The sequence below is a fragment of the Carettochelys insculpta genome, chromosome 16 (genome assembly GCF_033958435.1).
Source record: "Carettochelys insculpta isolate YL-2023 chromosome 16, ASM3395843v1, whole genome shotgun sequence".
Taxonomy (NCBI): domain Eukaryota; kingdom Metazoa; phylum Chordata; order Testudines; family Carettochelyidae; genus Carettochelys; species Carettochelys insculpta.
The window spans coordinates 11,665,860-11,691,365 of record NC_134152.1 but is presented as its reverse complement, the minus strand read 5'-3'; the positions used below and the strand labels follow the sequence as shown (position 1 = coordinate 11,691,365).

At 46.9% G+C, this 25,506-nt stretch overlaps 1 protein-coding gene across 1 annotated transcript in view; it reads left to right on the top strand.

Annotated features, from left to right (window-relative positions):
* The first annotated feature begins 2,062 nt into the window (after positions 1-2,062).
* Positions 2,063-25,506, top strand: part of CARHSP1 (calcium regulated heat stable protein 1) — a 75,201-nt gene continuing 51,757 nt past the window's right edge. The window contains exon 1 of the mRNA XM_075010989.1: positions 2,063-2,572. The gene's annotated coding sequence lies outside the window, so the exon portion shown is untranslated. The remainder of the gene's footprint in view (positions 2,573-25,506) is intronic.

Sequence of the window (25,506 nt, the reverse complement as noted above, 5' to 3'; positions counted from 1 at the left end):
ACCTCAAGTAAGTGGTCTCTGATAGGTTCAACAGGGAATGTAGGGCTTTTTGAATGTTATAGAAGAATGTTGTTTTCTTCCATTTCTTAGAATTAGTGATCTGCAGCTTGTCTTCTGTTCGGTAATATCAGCAATTAAATATGCACCAGCTGAAGATAGCAGAGGCCACACAGTAGAAGCATTGGTAAGACTCCACAATTCTTACACTGGGCGATAGCATAAATTGTGATTTTACAACAACATGTTGTTTACAATAGATGAAACTTCATTGCTTCACCTACTACCCATCAGGCTTTGTTTACAAGGCATTACATACGCACACCTTTGTATTTTCATGTAAATAATCTCTAAAGGACACATTCCCTGAATCCTTCAGAAGTACTGAGCTCCTGCTGGCACATTCCTTACATCAGCAACAAAATGTCTACACTGATGCTGCATTGACTATACTCTGCATACATGTTTGTGTCTTAATGTCTAATATTGGTTTTTTTTGTTGTGCAATGTTGTGCATTGCTAGGTATACCTCCCTATTATCCAGAATACTTGAATATCCGATAACTTTCTGGTCCAGAGGCTGCTGGCTAAGAAAGTTTACTATAATATGAACCAGGCTTGGGTCTGTGCTAAATTACAGCAGCATAGCTGCAGCTGCACCACCATAGTGCTACCTACGCTCACAGGTGCCAGCTCTTTGGATGCTTCAGGGGCTTGAGTACCCATAGAAAAAAAAATTAGCAGGTGCTTAGCACGTACTGTGAGACAAACACCCCTTTCCTTCCCCTCAGCACCTCCTGCTCCCTAGCAGCCCAGCCAATTTACTCTTACCCTTCCCTCCCAGTGCCTACACCCTATTGCATTCAGCTGTTCCATGGAGTGCAGAAGGTGCTGGGAAGCAGGAGAAACATGCTTACAGAAGAATGGGAAGAGATGAGGGGACTGGCGCGAGGACTTCAGGGGGGAAAGGGTGGGATAGGAGCAGGGCTGGGGCTGAGTACTGCTCAGGCCCAGAGGAAGCCATGCTGACACAAGGGGTTCAACCCAAGAGGCAGCACAGGGCTGACAAAATTCAGCCCTGTCTTCACCAGTAGGGTCAGCACAGCAACACTTCTTAAGGATGGCTGGTGTTCCAGGGCAGATTTGCTCTGAATGAGGGCATCTTTTGGTGCTGTGCTGGTGAGTGGACCAAGGTGGGCCCTCCTCAAGCTATGACACCCTGCTGTAAGGTGTGCCTTGGAGCTGCTCTTTGTTGTTTTGTTGGCTGACAAAATACAATCCCACCCCAGGAGAGGGATTTTTACCTTTGTCAGTGGACGAGTGTCTCCTGACGATAAATTGCTGTCCACACAGGAGCTTATTGTCAGTAAAACTGTTGTTAATCAGGGATGTGAACAAAGGTTTGGCAGTTATTTGCTACCGGGGAAGTGCAGTGCAGAGGTGGCTGGTGTGAAGCCAAATTAAGCCCGGGTAGAGACAGTGTTAAGTCAAGGCAGAAATTGTTCCTTCAGCTTAGCTCTCCTCTTTCAAGGGGGGCAGATTTACTATAGCTACTTTGAGGAGTCTCTGCCATTTCAGGCGAGGTACCCTCTGTGGCGCCTTTTAATCTGACCCATGGCCTCCCCCGGCAGTTGTGGGGGAGGGGTGCCACTCCCACCTCCAGCAAAATCTCTCAGCTCCCATTGGCCAATTTCTGGAAGATTTTTCCGGGGCAGAGGCAGTGTGGGAAACTGGCCAATGGGAGCTGAGAGATTTTGCGGGGGGCAAGGACCACGTGCTAAGCCCTCAGACACTGCCGCCCAGCACGCCCCATGGACAGCCAGGGGGCTGGGGAGCCTCCTTCCCGCACCGCACCTTCTCCTCCATCCCTCTCCCGGGCTACCATACTCATCCCGCCTCCCGGACCTTGCGCCGCAGCACCCTGCCCTGGTCACCACCCCTTCCCCCAGCCGTCCTCTCACCCCGAACGCAGTGCCCTCCCACCGGCACCGCCCGCCCCAGACCCCGCCCCCTCCGTAGCAACGTGGGGTCCTCGGCAACCCCCATCCCGGGCTGTGCTGCAGCGGCGTCGCCCTAAGAGCCTGGGGAGTCCGGAACTCCCCCAAGCCCCCCCGTCCGCGGGTGTGCTCCGGGCGGTTGTTTCCAAGCTGTGCCAGCCCCAGCCCTGGGGGCTCCCGCGGCCTTCGAGCGGACAAAGCGGGGCGGGTCACGTCACTCATTTTCAGGCCTGTTTAATGTTTGTTCATTTAAATTTCCCGGCCTGGGGAAATCGGGCGGGGCGGGGCTCAGCCCCCGCCCCGCGGGAGCGTGTCCGCGAGCAGCCGGTTTCCACCGGCCAAACTCCGGCGAGTCCCGCACCCGCGGCCGGCAGCAGCGCTGTGGGGTGCGCAGCAAAACCCGCCCAGACATCCCCGGCACAGCCCTCTACTGGCCGGGCGCCTTCGCGCCGGGCCCCGCCCAGCTCTGCCTGGAGGCAGGGGGCGCCGCGCCGCGCCGCGCGAGCAGCTGTCCCGGCCCGCGGAGCTCTGGGAGCTGCAGTAGCAGGAGCGCGGCGAGGGTGAAGTTTTCCCGGGAGGTGAGTGAGCCGCGCAGCCCCCAAAGCCACGTGTCGGGGAGCGCGGCCTCGTTCCGCGAGGGGAGATTGGGGGCTGCGAGGGTGCGAGCCAGGGGGCGCTGCCGCTGGGGGGCCCGGGTGGGGGAAGCGCTGCAATCGCGGCTGGCTTAGCCGAGCAGTCCGCTAGGGGCTGCGCAACCGGTGTGCGCCCGCCGGAGCCCGCATCCGGCCGTAACAATGGCTCGGCAACTTACTCCCAAGTGCGGAGCGCGGGCAGCGCTGCGCCTCTCCGGGGCGTTCCGGAGCCGGGCAGCCCCTTTGCCAGCGCGGGGGTGGGGAGCCCTGCGACAGAGTGGCTGGAAGGAGAGCGCTGGCCGCTCGCCTCTCTACGATGATGGCTGATGCTCGTGCGCTTCTAGTCAGCCTCACGGAGCTCGCTTCTCTCCACCCTCCTCTGTTCTTTTCTGAAAGGCGTCTTTCACGTGGCCTCCCCTGGCATACAGCCGAGCCCTCTGTTCCCATACCTACAGCCTCTGAAAGCGATCAGTAAGGGCTTTTGGGGCAGACAGATGGAGCCCCGCCTTTAACTGCTGAAATGCGTTGGAGGCAGTGATAGAACAGGGCAAAGGCCGGAGCTTTTGCTTAGCAAAGGCTGCCCCTGCTAAATTGGTTGGGCAGTCAGTACAGAAGGTTTGAAAATGGCCTTTCCTTTCAGTTTTGCGAGTGTACTCCAGTAGATTTGCACTTGTACAGAGTCTATAAGTAGAGCAGTTGGTGACTGGACTTTTAAATGCCTCCTGAGATTGTGGGGGACAAGTTTGGACCTGACCTTGCTCCTGTAGGTGAATCACAGTGAGGCTCAGGAATTTTGTTTAACAGGAAGATTAGTAACAGAGAAAGCCATGCTAGTGTGTATACTATCAAAACGAGAAAGCAGTAAAGTAGTACTTTAAAGACTAACAACATAATTTATTAGATGAGCTTTTATGGGATTAATAAATTATTTTGTTAGTCTTTAAAGTGCTGCTTTACTGCTTTTTTGTTTTAACAAGAAGGAATTCATTTCAAGACCTGCAAGCCTTTCTGAAATGCACAGCTTTTCACTATATAATTATTCCATGGAAAGGAACATGTTTTCGGTAATAAATGTTGGCAGTCAATGAAAAGTGCGTAGAAGACAACCTTTTCATGTAGAAAGGAAAAAAAAAGCCCCTTTGCTTATATTATTCTGAACTTAGTAGGATAGACAGGGGGAAAAAGTACCCAAAATCTTTGGTGGACACTTGGGTTTTTCAAACAGTAACACCTTCTTGTATTAAGTAGCACTTTTGATGATTAAAGCTGGAAAAAGCTCTGCATGGTTACTTGGACCTTTATGCCGTCCATACACACTTTTCTTAGCATGCAACAGTTAAAACAGATCAAGTGCCCCAAGTTTCACTTTTGGGTTCTGCTGCTACAAAATTTGTGGATGTTGGCTTTTTTTCCTCTCCCACTGCAATATTTCTACAGGAATTTACAAACTTAATACTAAAGAACGTTGTTGCAAAACTTTATTTAGGGCCAGATACAATCTCTTTAAAAAGAGAGAGTGAACAGTTGTTTAAATTGAGGCTGTTTAAAATGACACTCTGGACACTCATTGTTTGAGAGATTTTTCTTTGTCTGTTTTTGCTTAAATCTGATTAGTTTTGTATTCTTCTATTTGGCAGATATCAATATTTCTTGTTTTCCTGCCATTTAAGTAAACGCTTTCATATCTGGCATTCTATCATCCAGAGTTCTCAAATAGTCGTCATTTTAACCATAAGTTAATTTTAGTTATGTTTTCCATAAGTATAGTATAGTGAAAGTAAATACAGATAAATGTGGTAGACCTCTGATTTACATGATTTTGACTTACACATTTCTTGCAGTAAAATAAGTCAAAATCACGAGTGGTGGGGACCCAGGAGCTAGACTGCCACGTGGTTCCTGGCTCCCTACCACTCCTGGGAGCCAGGAAGCTGACCAGTGCTGCTGTGCCTGGCTCTGGGCTCCTCACCACTCACGGGAGCAGAGAGCCAGGCGCATCCAGGATGGGGGACCTGAAGGCGGCAGGGTCCCTCCCCCACCTGGTTCTGACTTATGTGAAATTTGACCTATGTGTGATTGTCCAGGAACACAGGCTATGCATTAGTCGGGGGTCTACTGTATTAAGAAACAAACAAAAATGTATGCAGAGTATTTTATTTGCCAAGTAGAGTAGTGCTGTACTTTGTAAACCTATATGGTATTTGCTGTACAGTAGACCCAGACTTACGCGGCAGTCATTTTCCTGCACAATCCTGCATAAGGTGAATTTTTTGTTACTTGCGGGAGCCAGGAAACTCACCAGTGCTGTCCTGTGAGGGGCATGGAGCTGGAAGCCTGGATCCCTGGAAGTCCAGCGCTCCTGTGGTGGTCATTTTCCTCACTCCTGTCAGTGGTGGCAGCCGAGAGTCAGGCTTCTGCCCCTGACAGAAGCTGTGAAGCTGCTCCTATCAGGGACATTTGCCTGACTCTTGCTGCCCCTGCCAGGAGTGGGGAGGCTGCCACCCCATCAGGGATGAGGCATGTCAACCTGCTGCTTCTGACAGGAGTGGTTTCCTCGCTTCTGTCAGTGGCAGAACCCATGAGTCAGGCTCTCTGCTGGAGGCACTGACAGGAGCAGGGAAACTGACCAGTATCGGCCGCTGCACTGTTCAGTTTCCTGGCTCCCCTGAGTGTCAAGCAGCCCTGAGCCAGGTGCCAGCTCCCTGCCACTCAGAGTTGTGTTAACCCAAGATTTGCACAACTTGGCTATGTCTGCACTAGCCCCCTTTCCCCTCCTGAAAGGGGGATGCTAATGAGGCACTGCAATGAAAATCCTTTTTGAAAGGACCCCACAGATGTCAAAATCCCCTTATTCCTATAACCAAATAGGAATACGGGGATTTCAAAGCGTTCAGGGTCCTTTTGAAAAGGACTCTGTTTAGATGAGCCGCATGTGATTGAAAATGGCACTTTCGAAGTGCTGCGGCTGCCAATATGCTAATGAGGCGCTGCGTATTCATTGCAGCAATCATTAGCATATCCTGAGGTGTCTCATTAGCATCCCCTTTTCGAAGGGTGGGCTAGTGTAGACATAGCCCTTGAGTTCACATATCTCAGGGTTCTGCTGTATAAAATTTGACCGAGGACTTTTGGCTTGTAACATTTAGTTATTTATACTAGCACCAAGAGGATGTGATCAAAATTGTGGCCTTGTTTGTGCTAGGAGATGTACAGATGTGGCAGTCTCAGAGGGGCTGTTGTATTATTAGGTTGTAGCTTCACAAAAAGCAAGCAGTCCTATAGGTCTTACCACAAAATTAATAACAAATAATGTTGTTAGTCTTGAAAGTGCCACAAGACTGCTTGTTTGTTTCTACAAGTGTGGAAGTAGGCGTGGTCTCTGTACTTCGCAGGTGTAGCCATAAATGCTTTTGTGAGGTATGTTGCTCGGCAAAAAGAATCTGAGAAGTTCACATGTACTCCGAGCGTCCAGTACCAGTTGAAGTCAGTTGGAATCTTTGGCTGGGTGTTGGATCAGGCCCTTGTGTGTGACACCAGGGGATCGTCTCTGCTTACGAGAAGATTGCTATGCTGGTGGTTGATCTTCCCAGGTTCAATTTAGTGTACTGGGTGCGGATGCTGACTCTGGTACTCCTGGCAGTTGCAAGGAATAAGGAAAGTTGACATTCTGCTGTGTGGACTGTGATAAACTGATTTTAGATAAGTCAGCTACATGGTTCTCATAACTGGGTTTGCATATCTCTATCTAAAATTTGATATTTTTCCTTCTTATGTAGACCAGGTCCTAGATCAAGACTGGTGAGCCTTTTTTTGGGTTGGGCTCACACAAGGTGAGAACCCAAAAAAAAACGAAAACAAAAAACAAACCCCACCCTCACTCATGGTCCCTGGCAGTAGGGGGGCCAAGACTATGGGGTCTGAGTAGGAGGGACAGTGCAAGGGTTGGCTGGGAATTGGGGGTTTGGGTGGGAGGAACGGTGCAAGAGCAGCCTGGCGACAGGTAGTCTGGGCAAAAGTGGAGGTGCCAGGACTATGCTGGTGATTTAGGCTGGAGTGTGGTACAGGAGTGGGCTGTGGGAGAGGGATACAGGAGCAGGCTGTGGGTGTGGGGGAGCAACAGCAGCCTGGGAGTGTGGGTCTAAGTGGGAGGAAGGGTGCAGGAGGGTTTGGGGTGTGGGATCTGGAAGGAAGGGGTCAGGGTAGGTAGGAGGGGTCTGGGAGGGAGGGGAAGGAGTTTGGGTGGGGGGTGGAGTATGTGGGTTGTGTGGCCTGCGAGGGAGGGGTCTGGAACCAGGGGCAGGAGCGGGGTGAGAGTGGGAGTGGAGGTGGATGGGATTGGGTGCAGGAACGGTCAAGGAGCACAGAGTCTGGGCAATGGAGGTGCACTTACCTGCTTACCTGCCAGAAGCACATGGCTTCCCGTTCCCGGGAATGTCAGGCACCATTCTTTGCTGCTGGTTGGTTGGAATTCTAGCTAATCAGAGCAGCAGAATTAAATCTCTGGACAATGCTGTTGAGGACACTACTTTCCCTCCCTGGCTGGAGGAACAGGAGTGAGTGGCAGTGGCACCATGCCACGCTGCTTGCTGCTCCCAGCAGAGCCTACAGTCTGGGTCCAGCCCTCTGCTTGCCCATGGCTCTGCACCCCAAAGCCCATCATGGGCCAGATGCTATTGAGGGGAGCCATGAGCCTTGAGGTCTGGATCCAGACAAGCTGGCCCAGGTCAGGGGTTCCCCACCCTTGCCTTACATTTTAACCTGCAGTTGAACACCTGTAGACAGGCGTGTTTGAAAGAGATGATGTCTCCCTTTCAGTCTGTACTCACTTCTGGGCACTTCAGTACAGTAGACCCCCAACTCATGCGTAGGTCGCATTCCTGGGCAGCGAAGCATAAGTGAAGTTTTGAGTAAGTTGGGAGGTAAGTCTGGTAAGGGCCCTGCCGCCTTCGGGTCCCCTGGTCCTGGCAGCACCTGGCTCCCTGCTCCCATAAGCGGCAGGGAGCCCAGAACCAGGCGCAGCAGTGCTGGTCAGTTTCCTGGCTCCTGTGAGTGGTGGGGAGCCAGGAAACTGACCAGAGCTGTTGCCCTGTCTCCTGGCTGGCTGCCACCCCAAGAGCCAGGAAACTGTTGGGCGCAGCTGCGCTGGTTAGTTTCCCAGCTCCCCCAAGCTGTGGGGACTCAGAAACCAGGCACGAGGATGAGTGCTGCAGGCATCAGCAGTGCAGAAGGGCTTGTTTATTTCGACTTGCATTATTCCAAGAATCGTGCAATTTGAAATTGTATAAGGTGGGGGTCTACAGTACGGTAAATCCCCTATTTACACAAAACTCAAAAGATAGTGTAAGACACAGTTTATCTTAATGTTTGTTATCACTAGACTATGGTCTGAGTTCTATATCCGCTCCTTGGAAAGTTGGGCACTGCTGTACTGATGATACCCATCTTCTTATCAAAATTATATCTGTTATGTTCTTGGACTTCCCGTCGTTTGACTGCCATGTCCACTTCTTAGAGTCCTTTTCTTGGAGTCTCTTGTTTGTAGATCACCATCTCGTACTCTGTAGCAAACTCTAGTAGTTTCTTATCTCATTTGTTTCTTTCTCCATATCCAAACTTTCCCATAACTCTCTCCCAACCTTTCTTATCTGTTCCAACCTTCACATTCCAATCTCTTCCAATGATCAACACAGCTCTCTTTGGAATCTTCTCCAGCGTCTTTGTCAGGTCTTTATAGAATATCTCAGTCTCTTCCTTTGTACTGTTTGACGTGGGTGCATACATCTGAATGATGGAGATGTTGAACAGTTTTACTTTGAATCTCGCTACCATCATTCTTGCACTCACCAGTATGTATCCTAATAATGCGGGTGGTAGTGGTAGGGGACTCCCTCCTAAGAGGGACTGAACCATCCATCTGCCGACCAGACCTGCAATCTCATGAGGTGTGCTGTTTACTGGGAGCTCAAATTCAGGATGTGACTAAGAGCCTTACAAAACTGCTCAAGCCGTCGGAATACTACCCCTTCCTACTTCTGCATGTGGGAACTAGCGATACGGCCCAGAATGACCTTGAGCGGGTTACTGTGGATTACGTGGCGCTGGGAAGAAGGGTCAAAGAATTTGGAGCACAAGTGGTGGTCTTGTCCATCCTTCCTGTCAAAACCAAACCCATCAGATCAGCCCAGCCAGGGCTTTGTCGAGCTGAGACTTAAACACCTCCAGGGATGGAGACTCCACTGCTTCCCTGGGTAGACCATTCCAATGCTTCACCACCCTCCTAGTGAAAAAGTGTTTCCTAATGTTCAACCTGGACCTTCCCAACCGCAACATTCTTCCGTGTTCTGCCATCCGTGACCACTGTGAACAGCCTCTTTGCAACCTCCCTTCAGTAAGTTGAAGGCTGTTATCAAGCCTCCCGTCAGTCTTCTCTTCTGCAGACTAAACAGTCCCAACTGTCCCAATTCTCTCAACCTTTCTTCATTGGTCATATGCTCCAGCCCCCAAATTATTTTGGTCACCCTCCGCTGGACCCTCTCCAGTGTATCCACATCCTTCCTATAAATGGGGGCCCAGAACTGGACACACTACTCCAGATGCGACCTCACCAAAGCCGAATAAAGAAGAACAATCACTTCTTTTGGATCTACTGGCAATGCTCTTCTTGATGCAACCTAATATGCCATTAGCCTTCTTGGCTACAACGGCACACTGTTGACTCATGTCCAGCTTCTTGTCCACTACAACTCCCAGGTCCTTTTCTGCAGAACTACTACTGAGCCAGTCGGACCCCAGCCTGTAACAATGCTTGGGATTCTTCAGGCCCCAGTGCAGGACTCTGCACTTGTCCTTATTGAACCTCATCAGATTTCTTGCAGCCCAGTCTTCCAATTTGTTTAAGTCACTCTGGACCCTGTCCCTACCCTCCAGCATATCTACCTCTTCCCTTAGCTTAGTGTCATCCGAAAACTTGCTGAGGGTGCAATCCAACCCCTCATCCAGGTCATTGGTAAATGTGTTGAACAGAACAGAACTGAACCTTGGGGCACTCCACTAGAAACCGACAGCCATCCTGACATCGAGCCATTGATCACTACCCGCCGGGCCTGACCTTCTAGCCAGCTTCCTATCCATCTTACCATCCATTTACCCAATCCACAGTCCTTGAACTTGCTGAGAAGAATATTGTGGGAGACCGTATCAAAAGCTTTGCTGAAGTCCAGATAAATCACATCCATTGATTTTTCCCCTATCCACAGAGCTGGTTATCTCATCGTAGAAACTGATCAGATTGGTCAGGCATGACTTGCCCTTCATGAATCCATGCTGACTATTCCTGATCACTTTCCCCTCCTCCAAGTGCCTCAAAATGACTTCCTTGAGGAGCCTCTCCATGATTTTTCCAGGGACTGATGTAAGACTGACTCGCCTATAGTTCCCTGGATCATCCTTCTTCCCTTTTTTAAAGATGAGCACCACATTTGCCTTTTTCCAATCATCCGGGATCTCTCCCAATCTCCACGACTTTTCAAAGATAACGACCAAGGGTTCGTCAACGACATACGCCAACTGCCTCAGAACCCTAGGATGAATTGGGTCCGGGCCCATGGATTTATGTTCATTTAGCTTTTTTAGATAGCTCCTAACCTGTTCTTTCCCCACCAAAGGCTGTCCACCTTCATCCCACAATGCATCACTTATCGCATTAGTCCAGGAGCTGTCCTTGTCCGTGAAGACAGAGGCAAAGAAAGCATTAAGTACTTCAGCTTTCCCTACATCATCTATCACTGGGTTACCTCCCTCATTCAGTAGGGGCCCCACGCCCTCTCTGATCACCTTCTTCTTGCTAACATGCCTGAAGAAACTTTTCTTGTTATCCTTCACATTCCTCGCGAGTCGCAATTCCAGTTGTGCTTTCCCCTTCCTGATGACTGCCCTACATTCTTGAGCTATACATTTATATCCCTCCCTAGACATCTGTCCAAGTTTCCACTTTTTGTAAGCTCCCTTTTAGTGCCTAAGTTTTCCAAGGATTTCCCCATTAAGCCAGTCTGGTCTCCTACCATATTTACTTCTCTTGCTGTGCATTGGGACGGTTTCTTTCTGTGCCTTCAACAGGGCTTCCTTAAAATACTGCCAGTTTTCCTGGACTCCTTTTCCCTTCATGGTAACATCCCAGGGGATTGTACCCATCAGATTCCTGAAGGAGTCAAAATTTGCTTTTCTGAAGTCCAAGGTGTGTAATTTGCTGCTCTTTCCTTCCTTTGGTCAGGATCCTGAAGTCTACCGTCTCATGATCACTGTTTCTCAGGTTGTCACCCACCTCTACTTTCCCTATTAGTTCCTCCCTGTTTGTAAGCAGCAGGTCGAGCCGCGCATGACCTCTGGTCAGGTCCTTCAGCACTTGTACCAAGAAGTGATCCCCAACATTCTCCAGAAATTTCCTGGTCTGCTTGTGTACTGCCATATTGGTCTCGCAACAGATATCAGGGTAATTAAAGTCACCCATGATAACGAGAGCCCGTGATCTGGAAACTTCTCTCAGCTGTCCAAAAAAAGCCTCATCTACCTCATCATCCTGATTTGGCGGCCAGTAGCAGACACCAACCACCATGTCTCCAGTGCTGCCTACACCACTAAGCTTGACCCATAGATTCTCAACAGGCTTTTCTCCCTCTATATACTGGAGTTCCAGGCATAGTGCTCTCTTACATTCAGTGCAACTCCTCCTCCTTTTCTCCCTTGCCTGTTCTTCCTGAACAGTTTATACCCTTTCATGACAGTGCTCCGGTCATGTGAGTCATCCCACCAAGTCTCTGTTATCCCAATCAAGTCATAGTTCTTGGACTGGGCCAGGGCTTCTAATTCCTCCTGCTTGTTACCCAGGCTTCTGGAATTGGTGTACAAACACCTTAGATAACCAGTCGACCACCTTGCCCTCACTACTCGAACCAGGGGTCCACTGTCGTTGTACATTCCTCTTTGCGTTTCTTCCTGGCCTCCAAGTTCCTTTCTACCCGCAGGGTATCAGTGGAAAACTTTTTAAATCAGTGATTTGTTTTTCTTGGTGATTTAAATCAATCCACCCTGAAAAGAACTAAACATGGATATATTGATGAAATGCTACTAATTTGTGTGGGTAGGGGAAAGTGGAGACATGGCAGTGCACGATATTTAGAAGTATAAGCCTCTTTTAGGAAAGAGGGGGAAAGTAATCATGCTGGTGCATGGATTAGAGCTACATATAATATAGTTTGGTAAGAGATTTGGAGTCCTTCATAATGAAAGATGTTACAAAAGCAGCAAGCTAATGAGTGAAATTTCATCCTAAATGAAATATCAGGAATAATCTCCTGACAGATTACCCATAGGAAAGTAATGGAAACCCGTTTAAAACTGGCAAAATCCTGTGGGTAGTAACTTTCAGAGGTAGCTAATGGGTTTTTACTGTGGAAATCTAGATCTGTAGGTCTTCTAGATTTCAGTCACAAAAGCTGAGGATTAATCCAGCATCTGCTACTCATCAAAAAGATGGGGAACAGGGTCTGAATTGGAGGCCGGAATTCACCCCGTTTTCATTGGTTATGTCATCAGGAAGAGAATTCTAGCAAGAAAACTGGCCATGGCCCTTCCATGAGGGTGAAACAAGAGGTGTTGGGCTGTGTGCAGACTGCCTCTGATCTGTTAGGTGCCAGGAAGTTGATCGGTTTGTGTAAGAAAAAGGGAACTAGATGTGATGGGTGTTTTTCTAGAGCAAGGGAGGACAAGATACCCTTCAGTGAAGGAGCTTCCATGACTTTGCTAGGTACTTTGCTGTATTGTTCTTGCAGTTAGGGTGTTTCTCTGAAATTTAATCTAAATCTGCTATGCTGTAGTTTGAACCCACTGCCTCTTGTCTTGCCCTCTATGGCCAAGAGAGAGAAGTATTTTTTTCCTCAGTGCCTGATTAATTACTGTTAACCTGTACTAGTATAGCTAATGAGTTCATCCAAGTAATTATTATCTCCTCTGTTTTAGTGCAAGGTAAGGCCAGTCTCCTAAAAAGTTTCAGAAGAGTTGTTTTCTTGCTTATAATATGTCTAATTCTGTCTTCCTGTGCAAGGCAGCCCTCTGGGGGCTGACAAGTTACCTTCATTTCCTCAGCCTTCTAAACTGTTCTTACTTAATTTCTTTTCTTTTTATTACTCAATGGCAGGAATGTCCTGAGTCCCACAGATGATAATTAAGAGTTGAGGTAGATGCTGTAGTAATTTTAAATTGTTTTCTTGTTCAGGTCTGTAAGTTCCATTGGTTTAAGGTGACTCTCCTAGCTGGGTGATGGCTTTGATTTTCTCTCAAGGCCCTTTTTCATTTCCATGATCTGTACGTGAGATTTGTGGTGTTTGATATGTGATTTATTCCACCAAGAATGACATTAAAGGAGGCAAGACAGAACTTTCACCCCATGGTTCTTTCTCAGACATGGTTGAGGACTCACTGCTTTGCAGCATTGGTTCTCACTACATGCTGTCTGCTTTCTGTGAATGAGGAAGTACTCTACTGTTCTGGCAGAAGGGCAGTGATGTGACTCTTCATAAACAAGCATACGCAGTACCTGTATTTCTTTAAAGGACAACTTTGTCTTTTTTTTTATCAGCAGTATGAAAAGTCGCATGTTAAGTAATTTGCTACTGATGAAATTCATTCTAGTATAGAGGGGCCTGCCTTAGGTCCCACATATCACTTAAATGTGATCAGCAAAGTGTGGTGTGTGTGTGTGTGTGTGTTTCCATATTTATGAAAATTATATGGAACATATAAAAGTTGTACTTGTGCCTCTCCCTCATCCCCAGAAATGTTTTTGCTGTAGCATTTATTGATGACTCAGTGTGAGATTTCTAGGAGCCTAATTAAGGGGGCAGGGTCTAAATAGCCTGAAAAAAAATCACTTCTCATCTTTGTTAATCGAGTTTCACTTTAAAGGTTTCACTGATGTCATAATTCTCCTAGTTCTTCATTCACCCTAAGATTGTTCTAGCAAAAACAGATCAGACAAGATCTGAATTTCCGTGGCGGGGAAGAGGGGGGGAAAAAAGCAGGTGAAGAGATGTTGCAAAACCACAGTGGAAGTGGGGGAAACTTTTCCTGCCACACCACATCCCATTTGTTGTCATGAGTGAACCCTGTGCTGATGTGGGATACTTAGGACCATGGGACTGAATAAAAATGAATCTGGATAAACTGCAATGACAAATTCCTGTTTAATAACTATTGGTATTTCTGGACCTCTTGCAGGGATATATGACACCAGCTGCGTTAGAATGCAACATTAGGAAACTAGCCCAATTTCCACTCTGCGTTAATGTAACAATCATAGGGGAATTAATGTTATGATATGATATGTTAACCATTATTTGAATATTGGGCATTTGGTGTTCACCTAGACTCTGCCTGGGGGAGGGGACCTGCTGGTGGGAGGAAAGTGCTCTGAAAATGTCTGCATCTTACGCCTCATTTACACTGCTAGGTTTTTTGGAGGAAAAGTGCCTTTTGGCGACAAAACTGCATGAGCATGCATGTTGCCCTGTGACTTTGTTGGGAAAAATGGCCACTTTCATCAACAAAAATCTACAGTTCCACAAGGGGCTCTTTCCTATTCCCCTCCCTCTGTTGTGGCCAGACATTCAGCGTAGACACCTCGAGGCATTTTGTCACTGATCCGGCCTCTAGGACGTGGCCCACGATTTCCAACCAGCTGCTCTGGTCAGCAGTTTGAACTCCGCTTCCCTACGGCCAAGTGACAAGCCACCTCCCTGCCTCCTTGAAAATTTAAATTCCGTTTCCTGCTGGCTGGCTCTTCCATGTGAGTTCATTGAAGAAGGCAGTACCTGTTTGGCTTCCGCCGCATGGCTGTTGAGGCATTTGGTGCCATGAATGAGGTAACCCACGCAGGACCAGCCTTGTATGCCACCTGAGCCTGGGACCCTCACAGGAGCCGGCCCAGCATGCAGCGCTCTGATGGAATCTTCCCAGGTGCCTGTGCCTGTGCCTGTGCCTGGCCCTTGCACCAAATGCCCCTCCCCTGCACGTGGACTGCTGCAGAGCTGTTGAATCTGATCAGTGTCTGGGGAGAGGACGGTGTATGGTGCCAGCTGAGTGTGAGCTGGAGGAACTGGAACATGTATGGGCACATTTCTGGATCCTTCTGTGAACAGAGGTAGGAGCAGGACGGGCTGCAGTGTGGAGAAAAGATTAAAGAACTTAAACAAGCTGATTATAAGGCCCATGAAGTGAACTGATGCTCAGGTGTTTCAGCAAAGACCTGCCAGATGCTATCCTGGGCAGTGATCCCACCTCCACTCCCTGTCCTCCAGAGGACACGCAGGCAGTACATGGAGGATCTACCTGCAGCATGAAATTGTAAGTAAAGGGATTGAGTTAGGTATTTCCCCTCCGGGGTTGCCAAGCTTGTCCGGCAATCAGGAACTGTTCTCCACTGCTGGCAGATATAGGGTATATAGCCAGTCTGAGCACCCATCTTCCACAGAGCAGGAAGCAGGGGATGAGATGCTGGATAAGCGGCCGTGGCTTGTGGAGAGTAGGGCCGAGGGCGCATGGATGAGTGAGGCGCTGGCTGTGTTTCCATGGAGAGGGAAATGTTCTGTGGCAGATTCCATTGGAGTGCTGCTTTGTCCCCTCCCCACTGCAGGACACTAGTCTGTACCATTCATCAATCACTTGTGCAGGAGCTAAAGCAGAACATAAGTGGGCTGCATGTGGAGCAGGGCGAAAGCCACAGACTTGTAGAAGTCATGCCCTGGGTTCCTTCCTTACCCTCAGCAGGGCGATGTCTGCCAGGGTGTTACCCGTCTGTGGAGACATGTGACATAATTAGAACAGAGTCCTGCAAAGAGAATTTTCTAGCACTGCTGGAATTTCATTAGTCTGTATGCACGGCCACCATTGCTTGGTGAGATGTGGTCCTTGCGAGAGTCAGGAAAGTGAGTGAGGAAAGGGGTTTGGACCCTCAAAGCCTCCTTCATGTACTGTAAACTCTTTCATATCAGGCATTCTATCACCTGGAACTCTCAAACAAGCAGCATTTTAACCGTAAGCAAATTTTAGTTACGTTTCTGTAAGTCTGGTATAGTGAAAGTAAATACAGATAAATACAGTAGAAGTTTGCCATGTACAATACTACTGTTGTTGGTAAATAAAGTACTCTGCATACATTTTTGTTTGTTTCTTAATATCTAATCTTGTTTTCCTTTAATGTTATATGTTGCTAGGTACATCTTTATTATCCAGAATATTTGAATATCCAGCACCCTCCTGGTCCCAGGGCTGCCAGATATGAAAGAGTTTAGTGTATATTCGTTGCTGCAGCCACAGGTCTTGCTTATGCCATGTTTCCGTTTTTATTTTAGTCAGTGCAGGAAAACAGAATTTATTTACAGAACCAACTTGCTGTAGTATTACTTGGGCTGGCAAGGCCTCGATGGGAAGGGATCTAATTGGACAGGAGGTAAAGTAATATAATCTCTAATATAGATAGTAGGTCATGTATACATTTGAAGAGCAAACTGTTTTGTGGCACTTGAATGTTCTATATATCTTAGTTAAATTAACTGGCAAGTTTTGCGTGAGCTTCTAAACGTTTTGTGATAAATTTGAATAAGCCATTAACTTGAAATGATGTGCAAGTGCTTTTGTGTTGGTCACTGTTAGAAGTGTGTCAGGTTCAGAGCTTGGAAATGCAGTCATAGCTAGTCCTTCTGGTTGTGAGGCAAAGCTGAATGTGAATCCCTGAGCAGTGTTGAGTCTAGCACCTCGTCTACATTATCCCCTGCCGCTACCCCCAGCAAATCTAACCTATGCATCTTTGCATAGCTGAATTCAATGTACTTACTGCTGTGTCATCCGCGCAGCGTGGTGAGTGAGGGCTGCTCTCCCGCTGACTCTGGCTGCTCGTCTCATCCTTGTGGAGTACCAGAGTTGATGGGAGAGTGCATGGGTTGATCTATCATGTCTAAGCTGTGGCTGGATTGCTGTAGTGTTGTGTCCCCCATCCAGTGTAGGACAGAGTGAAATTGACAAGACCTGGTTCTGTTTCACTTTGCTATTGCTTTGCAAAGCCCTGGGTATCAACAGGGGGTGGGCACTGGAGCTGATCAGGAGGGAGAAAGGACAGATCTTTGTTACTTCTGACTCTAACAGCAGGATTGCAAGGGAGAGATGTATACCTTCAATTGATGCAGTTGTGTGCTGGCACAGCGAAGGGATTCTCTCTTAATCTGATTGGCAGCCGGTTTGGGATCAGGCTGAAATAATGTTTCATACTCTTGGAGAGTAATGAGACAAGAATTGTAACAGCAACGAAGGGTCTTGTGGCACCTTATAGACTAACAGAAAAGTTTTGAGCATGAGCTTTCGTGAGCACAGACTCACTTCATCAGATGCTGATCTTGGAAATCTGCAGGGCCAGGTATAAATAAGCCAGAGCAAGGGTGGGGATAACAAGGTTAGCTCAGTCAACAAGGGTGAGGCTTACTCCCAGCAGTTGATCTGGGAACACACACAAATCAGACATCAGAAATGGCAATATACAAAAATCTGTAAGAGAGCACTTCAATCTCCCAGGCCAACACAGTAGCAGACTTAAAAGTAGCTATCCTCCAGCAAAGAAATTTCAGGACCAGACTCCAAAGAGAAATTTCTGAGCTACAATTCATCTGCAAACTCGATGCCCTCAGCTCTGGCTTAAACAAAGACTGCGAATGGCTGGCTAAATACAGAAGCAGCTTCCCCTCCCTTGGTATTCACACCTTCAGATCAACTGCTGGGAGTAAGCCTCACCGTTGCTGACTGAGCTAACCTTGTTATCCCCACCCTTGCTCTGGCTTATTTATACCTGGCCCTGCAGATTTCCAAGACCAGCATCTGATGAAGTGAGTCTGTGCTCACAAAAGCTCATGCTCAAAACTTTTCTGTTAGTCTGTATGGTGCCACAGGACCCTTCGTTGCTGTTACAGATCCAGACTAATACGGCTACCCCTCCGATACTTGAGAAAAGAATTGTGGCTTTCCTGAAAAGACACACAAAGCCAAGTACCATTAGCGTGTTGACAACTCTCTAGTTCTAAACAGGGTTCTGTCTCCCAAGTGCTGTACAAATGCTAGCTAATCCCCACGTCACTGTGCGGTAGTTAGATATCTGGGGACACTGATGCCTGGAGATCCAACGACTTACAGAGACCAGTGCCCTGAGGCATTGTCAGGTTCAGCATTACAAGTCAGCAATTTCCCTCTCTCTCTCTCTTTCCCCCCCGCCCCCAACTTCATCTGCTAGTTTATGGTGCTCTCATATGTGGTTAGTTTTTCAGTTAGTTTTAAGAGTTTTTGAAACTTACAGTTTTAATATGGTTCTTTTGTGCTCGGATTGCTTGGCATTTGCTAAACTGTCAGGTGTTTGATTACAGTTTAGGGTGAAATGCCATTGGGGTTACAGTAGCTAGATTGAGTGTAGTAATTATAAAATCCAATTAGCATTGCTTAATCTAGTTTTTTTTTTTTTTTGCCTTGTTTACTATAAAAATTACTGGAGAGCCCTGAATTGGTTTAAAAATTGAAGTACATTAATCCTGCTCTTCTCTCCTGACTAGTGCAACTACTGATCTAGTTTCATAATTTTTGTTTTGGTGGTACGTACTCTGCAGGCTTTCAGTTTGATGGTTTAGGAGCGCTGTTCCATTCTACATAAGGTATCTGCAGTAGGTTAAATCAATCAGCAGTTTAAAGTTCACTTAGTCTGATTATTAGGGCGTGATTTACCAGAGAGACAACCTGAACCTTGTGTGCCCCAGAAGGTTAAATGGGTGTCGATACTAGGAAAGTTCTTCTCTTATCTATCCTAATTTTTAGAAGCACTCCAAGGGGAGAATCCTTCACAGGAGCTGGAGTGGAAGAAGCTAAGCGCTACTGGTCAAGGATACAGTGCTGCCCATCTCCTGCTACTGGAGTTCTTCTGTGGTGTGGTAGGAGGAGGAGCAGATCCCAAAGGCCATATCTATACTAGAGCTTATCTCAGCAAAATTTATGTTGCCCTGGGGTGTGTATATTCCATTTTCTTGAGTATCATAAAATTCTCCCGTATAAGTTGCAATGTGCCCAGTGCTATGTCAGCTGAAGAGCTTCTCCTGTCAGCAGAGCTACCACCCCTCATTGAAGGGACGCTATTATTGCTGACAGGAGAGTGCTCTTTACTTGACATAGGGTGGCTACATGGGAGACCTTGCAATGGTGCAAGTATATTGGTATGGCTATTAAAACTCAGGTATCCCACCTCTCCCTCTGCTTGGAAAGGGTGTATGGAAGAACTGATGGTACTGGAATTTAAATAAGTCTGAGAAGTTGAGCAGTTAGTGCAGGTTAAGTAGATTCGTGGGGTGGTCACATTTGTTTTTGGTTAGAGGTGATGTGTGGCTAGACACTAAATATTATGCATGTGAAGTATTGTTTTAATATTTGTTGTGGTAGAATATCTACCATGGTCTTGAAAAGATTGTTTAGGGGCTAATCAATTTTCTGGGGCTAGGGAGAGTTTGACAGGGCAAAGGCCTTTCTTTCACCTTTTTCCTTCCTCCCAGAGGCTGAGAATTCTACTCCCTCCTCCGTTTTCTATACAGAAATGGAGACTTTGTCATTTACTAAGAGTATAGATAACTGGGTTTTTGTGACTCACTAATTGATGGAGTAGCAGATTGCTCATGTCTCAGTCACACAGTTTAGATGAATTGGTTTTAGAGAGTCTGAATGTTGGATTAGACTCAGGTTATTAGGAAAAGTGTCATTTTAGGAAGGTAGAGGTTGGGTGGGGGCAGCAACCATGTGTACCCGGATGCTACCTGCTCTTCATTCCCATCCCCTGACTATGGCGAGTGAAGAGAAACACACAGATTTTGTGAATTACTCCTCTGCCCCCTTTCCTTGCTGGTCAGGAGTGAGTGGAATGTACGCAAGCCGCATATTTCCCCTTGCTCCCTGACATGGGAACAAGAAGAAGAGCAAGCAGTGTCCAGGTACACATGGCTGTCCCCTTCCGCTCCCCTGAAAATGGTGCCCTTGATTATTAAAAACTCAGATACTTAGGTTGATTTATAGAATGACTAATGTGAGATGATGGATGCATTATTGAAGGGAGAAATGTGGAACAGGGTGAAAATTTTGGTAGCCTGTGGTTACTTTTCAGCACCTTTGAGGGAATCAGGTTATCCCACCATATTTCTTGCTGGAACAGTTGCAAGGAAAAGGTCCTCGTAGGATTAGTCTTTCTGAACCTGTCTTTTACCAAGCCAATACTTATTTGTTTTTCATAAGTATTTACTAATATAAATCTATACTTTTTAATACAATCTAGTTTTTTTATTGAAGACCTTGGCTGGGGAGGGAAGTTAGGGTATGCCTACACTTAAGGGGAATACAGTGGCATAGGATAGCCCTGTGATGTAGTTGTAGTCTGCACCTCCCTCAGTGGTGTTAACCATTGAAATAGAAAGTACTATAAAGTTGTCATAGCTACATTTGCAGTTGGGATTATGGCGGCATAGCTGCATGACATCAGTCTGAGATGTAATTTTTTCGCATCCCAGACCGACATAGCTATGTCGATATAATTCTTTGTCAGTGTAGACCAATACTTAAATTGTGTTCTAATGAGTCTTGATATCTCTGTAGCTGCTTACATCTGATACTGTTGATAACATACAATTGTAAGAGCCCAGGGTTTCAAGTCGGTTGTGAAGTTTGGCATTTGGTAACTTACTAAAACTGTGTTTTGGAGCTTTAATGGAGTGGTGTGACAGATGCCATCCAGCTCCTTTCTGAACTGTATTCCTTGACCTTTGTGTCTGGAGCCCTTGAATGTAAGACTTCTGCAATGGTCAGTGTGAATGTGTTAGCAGTAGTGATTGAGCAGGCTTGAGAGAGAGGAAAAGATGAAATGATACTGGCCCCCACTCCTGCAACTGAAACCATATGGCCTGCCCCCTACTCTTTGTAGAGCCCTGTTGACTTCCTTATAGTATTATATAGGCACAGGACTCTGTCCGCATGTGCTGAATTGAAGTCTTAGTTGTATCATATGCCTGTGTCCTGCATAAGTGGGAGCTCCAAACTGAGCTATTTCCATGATCTTCAGAGATTAGTTTGTCAGGCTCTAGTTTCTAGGAGCTGCTGCTGTCAGGAGTCCTGAATTTCTCCTGATTAAGCATTGCTCAGAACTTGATGGTAGGACTGCCTGTTAGCTTGCCAGTATGGTAGCATGTAATGAAGCAATGAACTAGGACTTCTGTGCAGAAGTAACTGTGAAAGTTGCTCAGCAAATAATTAAAGCCATTCTTGGACTTTCGTCCCCTTTCCATTATGACATATAGAAACTTTGGGAACATTTCAATCCTCCCCCTTTGCTTTTTATCTTTAGCAATGTTTGGGTGCCCCCCAGAGGACTGTTGGAGTGTGCGATAACATATGTATTGTGCGCTCCCACAGTATAACTGAACTTGGTTGGACCTTTGAGAGGTTTCCGTTGTCCAATGTGTATTTTAGTCTTTGAAGTTGAATAGATGTTAACAGATTTGAACAGGTTGGTTAAAATATATGTATATTTTTCTTCCTCTCTAGTACAGCTTTCACTCTTAACTCAAGTGATGGTGTCATTTCACTAGTTCAGTCTTCCAGGTCAGATGCAAAAGAAATAGGCAGAAGCTGCTTTCCACCAACTTTCCCGTCTCTTTCGACATGTCATACAGAAGCAACTAGTGGCAAAAACATATAACCTTTCCACCCTTTTTGCAGGTCACCTTTAAATATCTTTGACCTGGCCTAACGTAACAATAGGGCTAACTTAAGGGTCCCATCCTTTGACTCTTTTGGCTTAATGATTGAGCTGTAGCTGAAAAAAGGTAATATCTGGAAGAGTGGCAGTCAAGAAGTGGTGACTGATGGGCATTTTTGAGTGGGAGGCACACAGGTTACATGCCCCTTTCTTTACTCCACATCCACCTGCATCTCGCAGTTGGGAGAAGCCATACCAGGCAAACAACTGTGTCAGTGTGGCTTCTCTCAGCTGGTGGAAACCGGGGAGAAGCTGCGGCAACGCGACTGTCTGTCCGCCTGGCTTTCCCCAAGTAGGGGGGCCAGGCGGGCAGACAGCCACAGACCAGCTTCAAGTTGCAGTTAACTTGTGTTAACACAAGTTAAGTGCAACTTGAAATCATGCATTTTGGGGGGTTTACTGTTTGTCTTTTCTGTTATTAAACCCAGGTATGATGTTACTTTTTCATTGCTATGATACCTGATAAAATTACTTTAATTTGGGTTTGCTGTATATATCACTTTGATTTCTTTCTTGTTTTTTTCCTTTGACGATTTTTTTTTGAAGAAAATTTTCATAGGTGTTCTGCATCAAAAATATTATTGTTTGGTGTTGTGTGGTCTCAAATAGTTTAAGAAACCCTGTCATAAAATGCTGTACTGAGCTGTAAATTGACATGTTTTAGTGATCAGATTTGCACTGTTGTTTGAAGAAATGTGAAGAAGTGTCAATGGGAAACTTGATTTAAATAACTGATTTTTTTTTTGGTGATTGAACCAGCCCACCCTGCAGCAGTCCCTTTGACAGAGGGCAGTGTTTGGCTTCCATTGCATTGGGTGCAGTGGGACACAGTAGCCATTTTAAGTAAGGGAGGGAAGCTCCTGCTTTCTGCTGGCACTTGCATCGTAGACCCCCAGAATCTGCAAAAATGTGAGCCTAGCAAGTTTGGAGCAACCGTGGTGTTCCATTTCCAGCTGTGGCACGAAAGTCGTTAGAGCGGGAGCGGGGAGCCCTCTGGAGGGACTGGGAGTCTATTCTTAGTTCAGCTGCTGTTTGGGTGCAACTGATGATCATCTAGTTGGGTCCTGGGAAAAGCAAGGCATGGCGGTAGACGCACCAGCAGGCTGGCCAGTTGTCTGGTTCAGCACCTCCTGAGCTGTGCTCCGTGCCCTCCTCCACTCCCATTGGCTTTGCTGGGAATCAAGGGTGCTTAGCCACAAGGCAGAAGTGGACCCCAGGGAATGCAGGCCTTGAAGGGAAGTGTTCTTTATGGGATTACTTGGCCATCCGGATGTGCAGAGGAGGGTGAGCTACGACTTGGGCCTGGGGCCTAGTTCCCTGTAGAGTTCATACTTGCATGTGGAGGCAGAAGGAAATGAAGGGCCATACATCTAACTAGTGGAGCCACGCATGGCTGGGCAGGGTGTGGAATAAAGGGTGGATGAGGATCAGTGACTAAGGGGACCAAGTTTGGGACATCCCAATCCCCAGCTGTGCTGCTTGAGTCAGTCAGGGAAAGTCCCTGGTGCAGCAGCAGCCGGCAGGCAGAGGAGCATTGGACTCCAGTTCAGCCCTAGCTGAGCTGCTTGGGGGCAGGGAGGTACTTGAAAGTCCTGTGTGTGCTGCAGGACAAGCAGAGGAGAGTCGGATGCTGTTACAGCCCAGCTGGGCTGCCTGGAGCTGGAGGAGGCTGGAAGTTCCAGCTCTAGCTGCACTGGGATGGCAAGCAGAGGGGAGTCGGATTCCCTTTGAGTCCCAGCTGGGCTGTGGGGGCTGGGAGGGGAGAGACGAGTTCTGGCTGGAGAATAACTCATGTAACTGTGGTTGGTTTGTTTTAAAAGGAATCCAGGCTATGATGTTTTCAGTCTTTCATGTCTGAGCCCTAGCTCTGGGGCTGTAGTGGCACTGGCCAGGAGAGATGCCTCTTCCCAAACAATTTCTAAAACTTCAGTGGAAATCACTTGGATTCCAGACAGGTGTTTTCTGTTAGGTTTTAGACTTTGTTTGGGGACAGGTATTGAAAACCATTAAAGCCAGATTTTGTTTGTTAGTGTAGTTGTGGTTCTTCAGTGTACTTCAGTGACTTGTGAGTAACAAGCATTAGGTTTGGCATTTAGCTTTGTAGGACAAAAACCTTATTTGCAAGCTTTTCAAAGCCAGAATGCAAACTCCAAAGCCAGGTGTTAAGATGGGGCACGTAAAAGTTGAGTGAACCTTCTCTTATTTTTTTAAGTTGGTGAAACACGGTGTGTAACGAGGAAAACCTTGTCGTTTCTGCCAAGCTCTGTTGTATTTGCACAGTGAGTGAGTCCTAAAAGCTTGATCAAAATACACATAACCCACCATTTGTTTACTCCCCTATCTATTTTAGTGCTTGTTTGTTTGGAGTTTTGTGTGCTCTCTGGGTTGCTTTGTTTAGTTTCGCTATTTTCTATGTTTGAGGTATTGAGTAGTGATCTCTTAAATTGTATACCTTCCAGTGACTGCCTTTTACTCCTCTTTCGGTATCAGAGTTGTATTGATAGTTTTGATGGGAGCATGACTATTTCTAGTTGACTCATATAATTGTTTAGCATCTTAAAGCTGAGCTTTGCATGCAGCTGAGATGCATGCAACAGAGATGGTTTGGTGAACTGCGGAAGTACATAGTATGCTAGTGTTTTGGCAGATGCTGCTTTTTTTGTGAGCAACTTTAGTATAGATTCTGAAGCTTTAGTAGTCTCTGTCAGCAGAGTGCAAAGTGTGTGTGTGTGTGTGTGTTTGTGTGTGTGTGAAATTTTGTAAGCGGTGGCTCATTGTGATTGGGCCTCCCCTGCAGCCTCCATTGCCTTTCCCGTGGCCACTCTGCTCCTGTTATGCTGACCTCTGTGGAGGGCTGTCTCCTGGCCTTTCCCTCCCCGCACTGGCCAAGGCAGCAGCTCATTCTGATTGTCTGTCCTGGGATGAGGGTGGGACTTTGCTGCAGGACAACAGCTTTATTAATGACCCTTCTGCAGGGAAGTGAGCAGCCACTGTTCAGGTGAGCTCAGCCAAACTTCCCCCTGCACACAGCCTGCCCCACGCTTTGTAAAAGGCACTTCTCGCAGCTGCTATCAGGAGAGGCTGGGGGACAAGGAGATTAGGGAAGTAAGAAGGGTTCACACTGTATGCAGGCTAGACAGCTTGGCTCCCAGGCTAGACAAGGTCTGCCCCGCCAGCTGCTCACTCCCTGCTCCCCCCAGGCAGGGCCAGCAGGAGAAGTAAGTCGTGTTCAGACTTAATTCCTTGAGACTCCCTGGGCTGGGCTTTTTTCGAAGCCTTTGAGTTTTACATAAAGAGAGAGAAACGTATTTTGTTCAAAATTCATTGCTGTTGAGCATCCCTTACAGGAGGCAGTAAGGCAGTTTACAAAACTAGCACAGTTACTATTAACCTCTTTCTGTTTAGTGCCAGGGTCAGAGAAATGATCACGTGGGTCCAATCGATAAAGAGAACTTATAAAACTGTTTGTTGGTCTCTCTTCCTTGAATTAAATAAAAATAAACCCCAAGGTTTTCAGATGAGAAAATGGCATTCAGACAGCTGATATACCACTGCCTGCCCCCTTGGCCCGGTGGCCTCCGCTGCTACAATTGCTGAGGGAGACCAGTGCTTGCTTCCAGGGGTCGGGGGGGTGGGAAAGAGGAGGAAGCTGCTAATTGCAGGGACAAAAAGTGGGGCCCAATGTAAAGTTTGTTCACCCCAGTCTATGGGAATAGATGGTTAAATTGGAGCTCTGCTGTTTATTTTTCTGCTTTAACTTAATAGCTGTATCTTTGATTTGTTTATATAGCTATTTTCAGTATGGCTCCTTTTGATGTGTTTACTACCATGAGCTGTTAGAAAGCATGACAAAATATATGTACTCCCATGGTAGTGTTAATTTTCTTTCTATTTGGTAGCATATTAACTAACACCTTAAATATTTCTCCTAGTTAATTACCCCTTGTTTAAATATTTGTTCATCTTCTATACCTGAGAACTGTTTTAAAATAGATTTGGGATTCATACATGT